Here is a 12,821-nt window from a genome sequence, read left to right as displayed (position 1 = left end):
AGCATTTTACCTTATCTAAGGAATTTGATGTAATGTGCAGGTAACTGAAATAACAAGCTTTAATTGAACTTCTGGAAATATAATTTCTAAACGGAGCATCAGAAATTACCATAAAAGGGAAAATAAAGCTAAAATATGAAAAGGATATTTACAAATCATAATTATACAAAGCAAAAAGAAACATTATCCCTTACAGCTATGAGAACTCCATAAGAAAGGCGTATTTACTACATTTTTGGGCAGATACTGAAGGTTTCTTCTTCTGTCCATGAATGCAGTTGGATTTAAAGACCAGATTCAGAAGGCTTTCCAGCTCCCTTCCCATAACAGAGCTGCAGAGGAATCCTTGCAAACAATTGCTGTGAGCTTTAGATATGATTTTCTAATTCTCCGTTGGCTCCCAAACATGCTACTTCCTCAGCCTTTTCACCACATGGGATCATGTTGCCAATAATGTCTTTGGGATAAATTTGAATTCATCAGCCTTGACTTTAATTACATTATGTAAACTAGAAAATGTCCCCAGTAGGCTTTGAGGGAATAGCTTCTGTATGCAATTGAAACATCCTGTTTTGTTTGAAATATTTGTATTTTGATAATCCACTCTGACTCCAAACCCTTTTTTGATCTCTGTCAGGAACTCATTTTCATCACATCGGCTAGAATTCATTTTCTTTCTTTAATAAATATTTGCAAAATTTGCATAAGTTCCTTCCCTCTAGTCCACATCCTCCCCAAACGCCTCTCTCTTTTCTGCCCACTGGGGCAAGATGGTGAGCAGAGATGGGCAAAGCATCCTTTTTTGCAGGTTATCCCAGCACCACGGAAGTGGACATACCTCAGTTGACTTCTGAATAGAAAGCATGCTGAGCATAAGGAAGAAATGCTTTCAGAATAATCAAGCAGGGAAAGAAGAATCATTTGAGACATTCCATGGACTCTGCACTTAGGTTCATTATGACATCTGTGATGTTGACCATGCAGATCCCCCATTGTAGATTGCATCATTGGTCCCCAATTTTTTTCACATCTTTATTGGAGTATACTCCAATAAAGTGTACTTATTGTAAACTAACAAAATGTTAGTTTCTGCTGTATAACAAAGTGAATCAGCTATACATATACATATATCATAATATCCCCTCCCTCTTGTGTCTCCCTCCCACTCTCCCTATCCCACCCCTCTGGGTGGACACAAAGCACTGAGCTGATCTCCCTGTGCTATTCAGCTGCTTCCCACTAGCTATCTATTTTACATTTGGTAGTGTATATATGTCCATGCCACTCTCTCACTTTGTCACAGCTTACCCTTCCCCCTCCCCATATCCTCAAGTCCATTCTCTAGTAAGCCTGTGTCTTTATTCCTGTCTTACCCCTAGGTTCTTCATGACATTTTTTTTCTTAGATTCCATATATATGTGTTAGCATACGGTATTTGTCTTTCTCTTTCTGACTTACTTCACTCTGTATGACAGACTCTAGGTCCATCCACCTCACTACAAATAACTCAATTTCATTTCTTTTTATGGCTGAGTAATATTCCATTGTATATATATGTGCCACATCTCCTTTATCCATTCATCTGTTGATAGACACTTAGATTGCTTCCATGTCCTGGCTATTGTAAACAGTGTTGCAATGAACATTGTGGTACATGGGTCTTTTGGAATTATGGTTTTCTCAGGGTATATGCCCAGTAGCAGAATTGCTGGGTCATATGGTAGTTCTATTTTTAGTTTTTTTAAGGAACCTCCATACTGTTCTCCATAGTGGCTGTATCCATTTACATTCCCACCAACAGTGCAAGAGGGTTCCCTTTTCTCCACACCCTATCCAGCATTTATTGTTTGTAGATTTTTTGATGATGGCCATTCTCACTGGTGTGAGGTGATACCTCTTTGTGGTTTTGACTTGCATTTCTCTAATGATTAGTGATGTTGAGCATCCTTTCATGTGTTTCTTGGCAATCTGTATATCTTCTTTTGGTCCCCAATTTTTACCCCTCCCATATTCATGCCCTTTACCATGTAACTATGTTGTTCCTCTTTCAGTGGGCATATTAGATTTCAACCCCTGCCTTCTATTGGGCTTTGGATCAATTTCCATTAATAGGATGAAGTGTGCCATATTTCAGCCTAGCTCTCTTATGTCTCTGGTATGAGATTGACATATACACAGCTATATATAAAATAGATAACTAATAAGGACCTACCGTATAGCACAGGGAACTCTACTCAATACTCTGTAATGACCTATAAGAATGATATATAAGGGAAAAGAATCTAAAAAATAGTGGATATATGTATATGTATAACTGATTCACTTTTCTGTACAGCAGAAACTAACACACCTTTGTAAATCAACTATACTACAACAAAAATTAAAAAAAAAAAAAAAACCTGCCCTGGCAAGCCTATTGGTCCAAGGAGAATGAGAAACATGCGGAACAGAGATGACTCAGTGGGATTAACACCCATAAAAAGAAGCAGGGCTGCCCAGTGATCATAACCTGAAGCCAACCCGCCAAGCTGAGCCACACCTAGATCAACTGAACCCCAGCCAACGGCAGCATGTGTCCAAGAATAAAGATAATAAGTGACGGCTGTTTTAAGTCATGGGATGGTTCGTTAAACAGCAGTAACAAACTAACAAAATACCTTTAGAAATTTTAGCTACGTGTGACTTACACATTCAATGCAAAAATTAAAAAAATTAAAAGCTCCTCAGTTAGGAAGAAAGCCATTCAGTGCCCCTCATTTAAGAATGGTGATGCACACTTTTCTCAGGTTCTTATTTATGGCTAATGAGATATGCCTCCCACTGGAAACATCTCGTTTTTTAATTTATTGAAGTAAAGTTGATTTCCAATGTTGTGTTAATTTCTTCTGTATAGCAAAGTGACTCAGGTATACATATTTTTTTTTCATATTATTTTCCATTATGATTTGTCACAGGATATTGAATATAGTTCCCCGTGCTATACAGTAGGACTTTGTTGTTTATCCATCCTATATATAATAGTTTGCATATGCTAATCCCAAACTCCCACTCCATCCCTCCCCTAACTCCCCTACCCCTTGGCAACCATGAGTCTGTTCTCTATATCACTGAGTCTGTTTTTGTTGCATAGATATGTTGATTTGTATCATATTTTAGATTCCACATATATGGGACATTATATAGTATTTGTCTTTCTCTTTCTGACTTGCTGCACTAACTATGATAATCTCCAGGTTCATCTATGTTGCTGCAAATGGCATTATTTCATTCTTTTTGATGGCTGAGTAATATCTGCTGGAAGCATTTCTGTTTATTGGCTATTTCAGAAGTATTTCTCACTACAAATAAACTTTTTTTTTCCCTCAACACACTTATCGATCCCTCTTCAAAGCTCCTCCCAGCTACTTCACTCTTTCCCTACCCACAGAGATGCAGAGAACCTGAGCTGGGGGTGGTGATGGTTGACTTCAGAAATCAAACAAGCCTTTCTATTTCCTTTTCGTCTCACAGGGTAATCTAAACACTGAAGCTCTCCATAGTCAATCAGGCAAGCTCTCACTGCCAGCTCTTGAAAGATGCAGAGAAACAATTTTGATTCAAGGTATGGCTCATGACAAGCAAATCTACAATCAAGAAAAAAATATATGTATACCCATCTCAAATGAGGCAGAAAAATCACATCCCATGTCTTCATTAACGTTTCTGACTTCTCACAGTAAAAAAGAGTATTGTTTTTATAATTTAATTAAAAATAAAATTTAAAAATCAAATACAAACTCTCTGTTGTCCATCGTGTGAATCAGTTTTTACCAAAATCAAAAGCCACTTGTGGCTAAGTGTTTTATAAACAGTCAGCAAACTCAAGGAAAAATACTGTGATGAAAAGATTATTTTAATAAAACAAAATGACTGTCTGGAACATGGTCTGGAACATTACTATATGTGGACTAGATACTATTAATATCCCTGTTTTTCTAAGGACAACAAACCTAGCTTGTTTTCTTAGGCAGAACTCAATCTTCCCTACACAGAACCAGGTTGGAAAAGAAGATTCTGTTAGCAAGACTCAGGAAGTGAGGATCTAATGGCTGACGTGTACAGAGGTATACAATTTAGCCTTAAGCAGAAAAAGATCAGCCACGGTCATGTCTGGGACACGGAAAACAGCCTGGGGATTAAACACCCACACACATTACTTACTCAGCACCAGTGAAAGCCACCAACATCAGTGTCATTAAGCACCACTGTGTGTTTCAGAACAGAAACATTCCAAATACTCTATTCTCTGTGAAACAAAGAGCCACCATATGATCCTGCAACCCCACTCCTAGGCATATATCCAGAGAAAACCAAAATTCAAAAAGATACATTCAGGGCTTCCCTGGTGGCTCAGTGGTTGGGAGTCTGCCTGTCAATGCAGGGGACACGGGTTCGTACCCCGGTCCGGGAAGATCCCACTTGCCGTGGAGCAGCTAGGCCCATGAGCCATGGCTGCTGAGCCTGCGTGTTCAGAGCCTGTGCTCCACAATGGGAGAGGCCACAACAGTGAGAGGCCTGTGTACCACAAAAAAATAAAAATAAAATACATTCACCCCAATATTCATAATAGCTCTATTCACAATAGCCAAGACATGGAAGCAACCTAAATGCCCATCCACATATGAATGGATAAACAAGATGTGGTGTGTATATATATATATATATATATATATATATATATATATATATATATATCATGGAATATTACTCAGTCATAAAAAAGAATGAAATAATGCCATTTGCAGCAACATGGATGGACCTAGAGATTATCATACTAGCTGAAGCAAGCCAGACAAAGAAAAATATAATATGATATCACTTATATGTGGAAGCTAAAACAATGATACAAATGAACTTATATACAAAACAGAAACCAACTCACAGACATAGAAAATAAACTTATGGTTACCAAAGGGGAAAGCGGGGGGTGGGGGGTAGAGAAGGATAAACTAGGAGCTTGAGATTAACACATACACACGACTATATATAAAATTGATAACCAACAAGGACCTACTATATAGCACAGAGAACTATACTCAATATTCTGTAATAACCTATAAGGGAAAAGAACCTGAAAAAAGTAGATATATATGTATGTGTAACTGAATCACTTTGCTGTACACCTGAAACTAACATAACATTGTAAATCAACTGTACTTCAATAAAAAAAAATCAAGCAGATTATGCAAGACAAATTGCTTTTTATCTCAAGGATCATAAGCCCCAAATTGTTCAAATGTTTGTATTCAGAAACACGTCTACACAGTCCATATGGAGAAATAGATTTACTTTCTTCTAAAAGCTTTTCAAAAATGTGAGGAAAAAAATTAAAAAGGGGTGATTATTGCCTTTCTATAAATCGTATGGCCTAAAGCATAATATTTAATTATATTGTGAATATAATAAAAAGGCAATTAAATGTCTATTGTAATTAGTGAACTTAGCGCATTGAGTTTATACAATCCCTGCTGCTGAACATTAAAAAAAAATTTTTTTCTGACTTTAATTTCTACCTTGGAGAAAAAGAAAGGGGTAGGCAATTCACATTGACTGAGTACCTTCAGAGTAACATCCAGGTTACACATGTGAGTTCCTTTAACATGGTACAGTCAAGAAATCTATGGGAAAAGCGTAAGTAGAATATGAAGCACAGACGCATTTAGAACTGCAAGGTCTCAGGTATCTAGACATGTTTATGTTAGTTATGAGCATGGCCTTAGACTGAGCAGATTCTATATTCTGTTGAAAGGCACAAGGATCTACTAACTCAGTTACTCAAAATCATGTTTTATTTTTTTGTCCTCACTAAATATTTCCTTAGACTTAGTCCAAAAGTTAAATGTACATTAAAAACAAACAAACAAACAAACAAAAAACAGGCTCAGAAGAAACCCTGGTCCCACGTGTAATTTCCAAGCATTGTCTTACAAGGCTGCCTTGCTAACTGAACAGAATAAAGAAGGGTGAGGTTACCTATTGTATGTGAAAGTGACTTGCAGTGTTTAGTGTATTCATGCACGCATGCATACAAAACCATCTGGATAGGAAATAAACCCTTCTGGAGATTTAACACCACCACTAACAACTAAAACCACACAGCACTTACCATGTGCCAGGAACTACTCTAAATACTTCACTTCTATTAAGTATTTTAATCTTCCTCAAATTCCTATGAACAAATTTCACTCGTTTCAAAGGACAGTACCAGCTGAGCAGAGTGCTCGTGGCCAGAGGCAATAGATGTAGGGCACACTACCATTGCAACAGCTACCAGGGGATTCATGTCACAGTTCACTGAGGTTTCCTCTCACTTGTCACTCTCTTCCTCACTTACTTTTGTTTCTGTCTCAGCCTGTGTATTTTTCCGTCTCACTATTTTTGTATATATGGACATAATATACATTTATACTATGTATTGGTAGGTTTATTTACTGAAAATATGAATATGTTCTCTTTTTAAATTTTAAGAGTGGATTTGCTGAGTGTTTAATTTTCCTTTCTCTTTGAATACTTAAGATCCAATAGGGACCCAAAGCAGTTCATACAGCGAAGTACCAAGGCACAGAGACTTTGAATGTCCAGAGATGCAGCATTAGTGACCTAACATTTCGGTAGAGTAACCCACAGACCCCCAGGGTACTACTGCATCGTCCTCAAAACCTTTTCTTCCAACTTGCACCAGATGAAACTTTTTCTGGAACTTTCTCCACCAGGTGACTATAACAATATTCAGATATTAACAATAACCACAAAAACCAAGGACTTCCTGTGAGATTCACCCAGCATGACTGCTGATTGAGTATTTCCAAAGCTCTCGTAGCAATTACTTAAGACATGAACATCCGAAGCAATCAGCTTTAGATCCACCAGACTTGAGAAATTTTGAGGCAATGATTTTAATGGATTCTCCCAAGTTGGATGGAGAAATTAAGAGATTGTAACAGAGAGGTAACTCAGAAGAGAGAGGCAAAGTCAGCTATACTAATCTTTCAGAAAATGAAAGAAAATGGTACAAATAAACATGAAGTCTATGAACAGGATAGCTATTGCTTTCTTTGAATGATAAAGAAGATGGAAAAGAATGTACTTCAGCAAGAGAAAGAAATACAGTAACCATGCGTTTTCAGAGAAAATGTTATCCGATGGAATGCGAGGGTAGAAATCGAATGCTGTCTTGCCTAAATGGGATGGGCAGCCTCTCTGCAACTAAAATGGAGATAGCGCCTAAAATATGCCACAAATTCCTAATTCATTTCAACTCCCTCTAGGCTTCATCTGGAAGCAAATCATGAACAGCAAATACTAAATGTATCGAAGGCTGTGCCAGGGACTCTCAAGGTCTTATGTGTCCATGAGCTATAAAATATTTAGAGAAAATAATTCTTTAGAGAAATCTTTTTGAATAATTGTTCCTTTACAAGTGATTCGAGATAAGTGTTTCGTGAGTCTCAGCTCTAATAGTCCCTCATCTAAATTCAGGCCAGAGAATGACTAAGGATTCCTCGCTGTTCCTGACCACATAAGCCAGACACCTTGAACAAACACTTAAGTCTTGTTATTATTATGACTCCTAAACTCAGAATATCAAAGGTTACAGAATCTAAATAGCATGGGTTTTAGAGGCTCCCTCTGTTACCAGACTGACAGAGAAAACCTCTTTTATTTTCCAGATTTTTAAAAATTGAAGTATAGTTGATTTACAATGTTGTGTTGGTTTCTGCTGTACAGTGAAGCAATTCAGTTATATATATATATATATGTATATATATATATTCTTTTTTATATTCTTTTCCATTATGGCTTATCATAGGATACTGAATATAGTTCCCTGTGCTATACAGTAGAACCTTGTGGTTTATCCGTGAAAATTTCTTACAAGTAGATCTCCAGCCCAAAGGTTAAGATGAATCAAATAATTGATGTCCCCAGCAATGGCATTTGACCCAGAAAAAAAAAAAAATCTTTTGCAATAAAGTGAGAGCTGAAAGGGCTAAATGGGGATGGAATGACTAGCGACTTTCATCACTCCTCAAACTAATGAAAATTGCCTCTATCAATAAAATAGTCACCTCACATTCTCGGCTTTCTGTCGTCTCCACCAGGGGAAAGACTCATGTGCACGATCTACCCTAAACTCTCTAATCCTTCTCTTTGATGAAAAGGGACTCATTTCAGGACTTGGATCAAAAACTGAAGCTCTCTCATCATTTCATGTCATGCACCATTAGCATCATTCATTCTGAGAAGACACTGCCCTACTTTTCATGGAGGTCAACAGCTCCTCCTGTAAGAGCCATGCTTGTGTGCCTGTCTGTATTCTGCACCTTGGCAATGCTTAGTGGTGCCTGACAGGTGGAGAGCACCATGGAACTGAGAGAAATGATCTGTCTCCTGGAGGGAATTTAGGGACCAGAGAATTTAAATACACCTTTTTCAAGTGAGGAAACTGAGACTTGGAGAAATTAAGAATTTTGTTCAAGATCACTCAAGACAAATGAGCCTCTAATTCAGGATATGCATCAAGACTCTGATCATTTTAATTTTCATACAATGGGTAGATCATTAATTTAATTTGTATCTCCTTTTCCAACCTGTCATTACCTTTAAGCCTCTCTAGATTTGCTGCATGATTCTGAGCAGGTTATTTAACCTCTTTGAAGTTACCTTCTTATAAATAAAAATGTGCATTATAATATACATACATAATATAGTTCATTCTTCTTAAGATTGCTGGGACAATTAAAGAAGACAACACTTTTAGAAAACATGGTCTGTTACAAATATTATACAATAAGTATTTGATAAATGTAAGTTGCCTACCATTACTTTTTGGGTGAGGATGATAAAATACATTGAAATAATGAATAAGTAGGTTAAGGTGTTTTTGAACACAGGATAAGAGGGAAAGTGGAACAGTGACTTGATTTAACTTCACATCCTGGATAATTAGGTCTACCTACTGGAAAATTTGTTATGCAGTTCTAATTGCATTCAGACTTGGTGAATCATGACTTCACTAAAACATTCATGCCTCACCTGCATTTCCTACTCATGGCTTTGCTGTTTTGCTTGATCTTCATGATTACTAACTGATCACTATTCCTCCTGATCTTTAGCTCAATATTTCAAGATCATCCTAGGAGAAGAATACCATATTCCACTGAAAAATTTTACTAAGGAACCCTCATGTATTGCAATTTGCTGGTGGTGTAAATAGATGGATATTGAAAATAACCTGACATATGAAGGACCTGGATAGGTAATGAAAAAGCCATTAACTCAAAATTTTATGTGTAAAGTGTTTAGTTTGATCAGGGCTTTCATTAAATTATATTCAAAATTAAGCTCTCTCCGAGATTCTTAAGCATTCCATCAGAGCAGTGTAGAGAGAAAAGCCTGAAAAGAGATGGTCCCTGAAAATCTCTCCAGTAGAAGGGAAAAGCACCTTCTCTTAGGAAGACACTTAGATGTTACTACACGTGACCATTTGGAAAAGCATTTCCAGAGAGACCTCGTTGCAAGTAGGCTGTTCATCTAGAGCAGGAATTTTTAAAAGCATCTGCAAACATCTCAGACGCTCTACAGCACAGTTTAATGTGCAAGTACCAAGTGCTTGGAAAGTGCATCTCTCTCCCTTCACTCTGAACCAGCAGTTTCTCCAGGCTTGTTTCCGCAGCACAGGTTCCATCCCTGGCCTTTTTGAGCAAAGGTACCAGCTAAAATATGCTCTTCGCAAGAGTAAATAAATAAAATAAAATAGCAGCCCCGGATAAAGCCAACTGATCTTTTCCCTTAGGAATCTGGGGATATTTTTGTGAATCAGGAAACATTCAAAAGCTCACAATATAGTTGGGGAAAGTTAAGCCTTTCCTAAAATATCGTGATCGACACCCACTTCCTCTGACAAGACTAAAAATACAGCATGTAGGCAAGTCTTCCAGAAAGAAATTTGTGGCAGTGGTTTTTTTCATTTTTTTTTTTTCTTCTTTTTCCATCAGACCTCAGAGACAGCAGTGCCTCTTTATCAGCGTTGCCAGACTAATTCTGTGGCAGCCGGGTCCTCTCAGGCACAGGCTTATCAGTCTCCTGTAAGAAGTTTGTCATTTCGTGCACTATGGGTATTAGGACCGAGTTACAGGGAGCAAATTCTGCCCAGAATAAAACTTTCAAAATCAGCCTATAGAGAGGAAGAATGTCATTATGGCTTCAAAATCCAAATATTTAAAAGGAAAACTATAATCCACCATTGGATGCGTATTCTTAAAAATGGAAATATTTCTTCCTAGCTAACTCTCAGTGTGGGCTACTTACTTAGCTAAAGATCTATCTTTGGTGTCACACTTTAAAAATACCAACATAATCACATTAACCATTTTGTTGGCGCCAGGAGTTTCTAAGGTGATGACACCTCTATTCTACGTGGCTTCAATATGGTTATTTAATATGTAGATTTCAGATTAATGGAAGCTATAAAAAATTTCAAATGTCCCCTCGGCATGTGGGATCTAAGTTCCCCGACCAGGGATCGAACCAATGTCCCTCGTATTGGGAAGGCATGGTCTTAACCACTGAACTGCCAGGGAAGTCCCTCAAATAGTCCATTATTAAGTAGTATGTGAACATGAACATACACATACACACACACACACACACACGACTTCATTTCACCTTTATAAAATCATTCTACAGCATGGATACTTTTATTATTAGAACGAAGAGGGTCACAGAGGTTCCTAATCTGTGACCTCAACATCACAAGCATAAATGGTAGACGTGGGACTCAAACGCAGTTCTTTCTGACTCTCCTTTCCCAGGATTCCTCATGAAGAACTTTACAAGCTGCTCCAAATGCTAAGTGTGGCCCTGGTGACCGTACCAAGTTGTCCTGGGAACCCTGTGCAGTGGTCTGGCCAGAGATTTTTCTGACAGTCTCAGTCCAAGAGAGCCAAGCAGAGCTTGAAAGTACATTACTTCTCCCGGGAAGTCAGTTTTTTTTTTTTTAATCTTCATTGTTTCCTTTGGCATATTTCAGATTTTAAATATATACAATTCATAGGAAATGGGATATAGCGCCTCCAGCAAGAATTATTCAAAAGGCTTTAATCAGAAATTTTGCTCACATTCCCAGCGCCCCGAAACCACATAACCTGTCTACCTCAGTACATTATCTCTGAATCAATCTATGCTGGGCCATCAGGGAGGAAAAACAACTCTCAAATACCTCCCATTGTGCAAAAACTATGATCTGGAACAGTACAGCCTCAGCGGTGACAGAATAATAAGGCTGTTTATACTTTTCTGTTTGATGATTCGTAAAACCAAGTCGCATTGAAGTCATTTTATTTTTTTTTAAGCATTAAGCTTTGCCATGTCTGTGGACATATGCTAATGAATGAAATGAACTGATTTTTTTTTTCTGTATAAATGAACCTTATCTTTTAAACCAGAAACAAACTCCCAAGCTAAATCTCCAAATATATTTTCCTGGGTCCCATGTGAAGTAGCCCATTATGTTATTTCAGGACTTAACGCTACCATAATAAAAGAGAAAGAAAATTTTACATTTATTTAAATCTGATGATAAAACATAGTGGATTGAACACATGTGTTTATCTTCATTCTCGCCTGAAACCACACTTAAATGACAGCTAGGAAAAAGAAAAGCATAAATCATAAGGACAAAGAAATGAGCAGAAACAACACCATATAAATGATGTGAACTCATTTTTGGAAGACAGAGAGCATGGAGGACAAATACATGATCAAGTGAAGCGGGAGAAGCTGAAAGTAAGTATCCACAGGAGATACTGATGAGAGATCAGCCTGCTGAACTTCCAGAAACTTCAAAAGCGTCGGGAATTGGAGCCATGAGTTTCCTCCAAAGGTGAGGGTACAAGCAAAGGATATTTCCTCCTCTAACTTTTGCAGAAGAAAGGAGAGTTCAAAGACTAAGTGGGGACGTGAGGCACAGAGACGGAGAGAGGGAGAAGCGAAAATGAAAACACAGTATGTAGTGATGGGAATACCGCCCGACCCAAGGGCTCTGCTCCTGCTGGGAATCCAGACACCAGTGTCCAAGACCCCACCTACCCCACACCACTGCCCTGGGGGACATTAGAAGCTCCTTCTCAGGAGAAGTAGGAAGATCCCAGAAAACTGCTATTCAGAGGCTGACATTTTGAAATCTGCCAAGAAAAAGCCAGTTTTCCACCCAATCACCTCAGTGATGGTCACCAGCCCACCAGCTCTGCTATCACCTTTCTAACACCTCATTCTTAAATATGAATGAGCAGAAAGATCACTACATATTTGAGGAGAGCCTCCATCATGAAATGCAGAGACCAAAATACTGAGGACAAAATTCAAATAAAGAGAGACAAGACTAGGGGCAGAATGCATATCTTAAAAAAAAAAAAAAAGAATAGTTAATAACCTCAGAGAAGTAGGTGTTAATATTGCATCACACAAGAAAAAGAAGGATGCCTTGCAAAGGGGCAATCAGATAAGAAGAACACTAGGAAATTAAAATTATGATAGGTGTGATCACATATTCAATAGAAGCATTTGAAGGTAAAGTTAAGAATATCTTTCAAAGAATAGAAATTTAAAAAGACAATTAGATGGAAAGTAAGAGAGCAATGCTAACAAAATTAGAGAATCAATCTACACAATTTGCTATCTGCCTAACAGGAGATCCAGAAATAAAATTAAGGATAACAAATTATTAAAAAAATATATATATACATATATACACATGTGTGTATATATGTATACATATTTTA

At 37.6% G+C, this 12,821-nt stretch overlaps 1 protein-coding gene across 1 annotated transcript in view; it reads right to left on the bottom strand.

The window, feature by feature from the left end:
• Positions 1–12,821, bottom strand: part of ZNF385D (zinc finger protein 385D) — a gene marked incomplete at its 5' end in the record, with an annotated part of 942,221 nt that overhangs the window by 355,923 nt on the left and 573,477 nt on the right. The window lies entirely within an intron of this gene.

Source organism: Hyperoodon ampullatus, assembly GCF_949752795.1.
Source record: "Hyperoodon ampullatus genome assembly, chromosome: 5".
Lineage (NCBI taxonomy): Eukaryota > Metazoa > Chordata > Mammalia > Artiodactyla > Ziphiidae > Hyperoodon > Hyperoodon ampullatus.
This window is presented reverse-complemented; position numbering and strand designations above follow the sequence as displayed.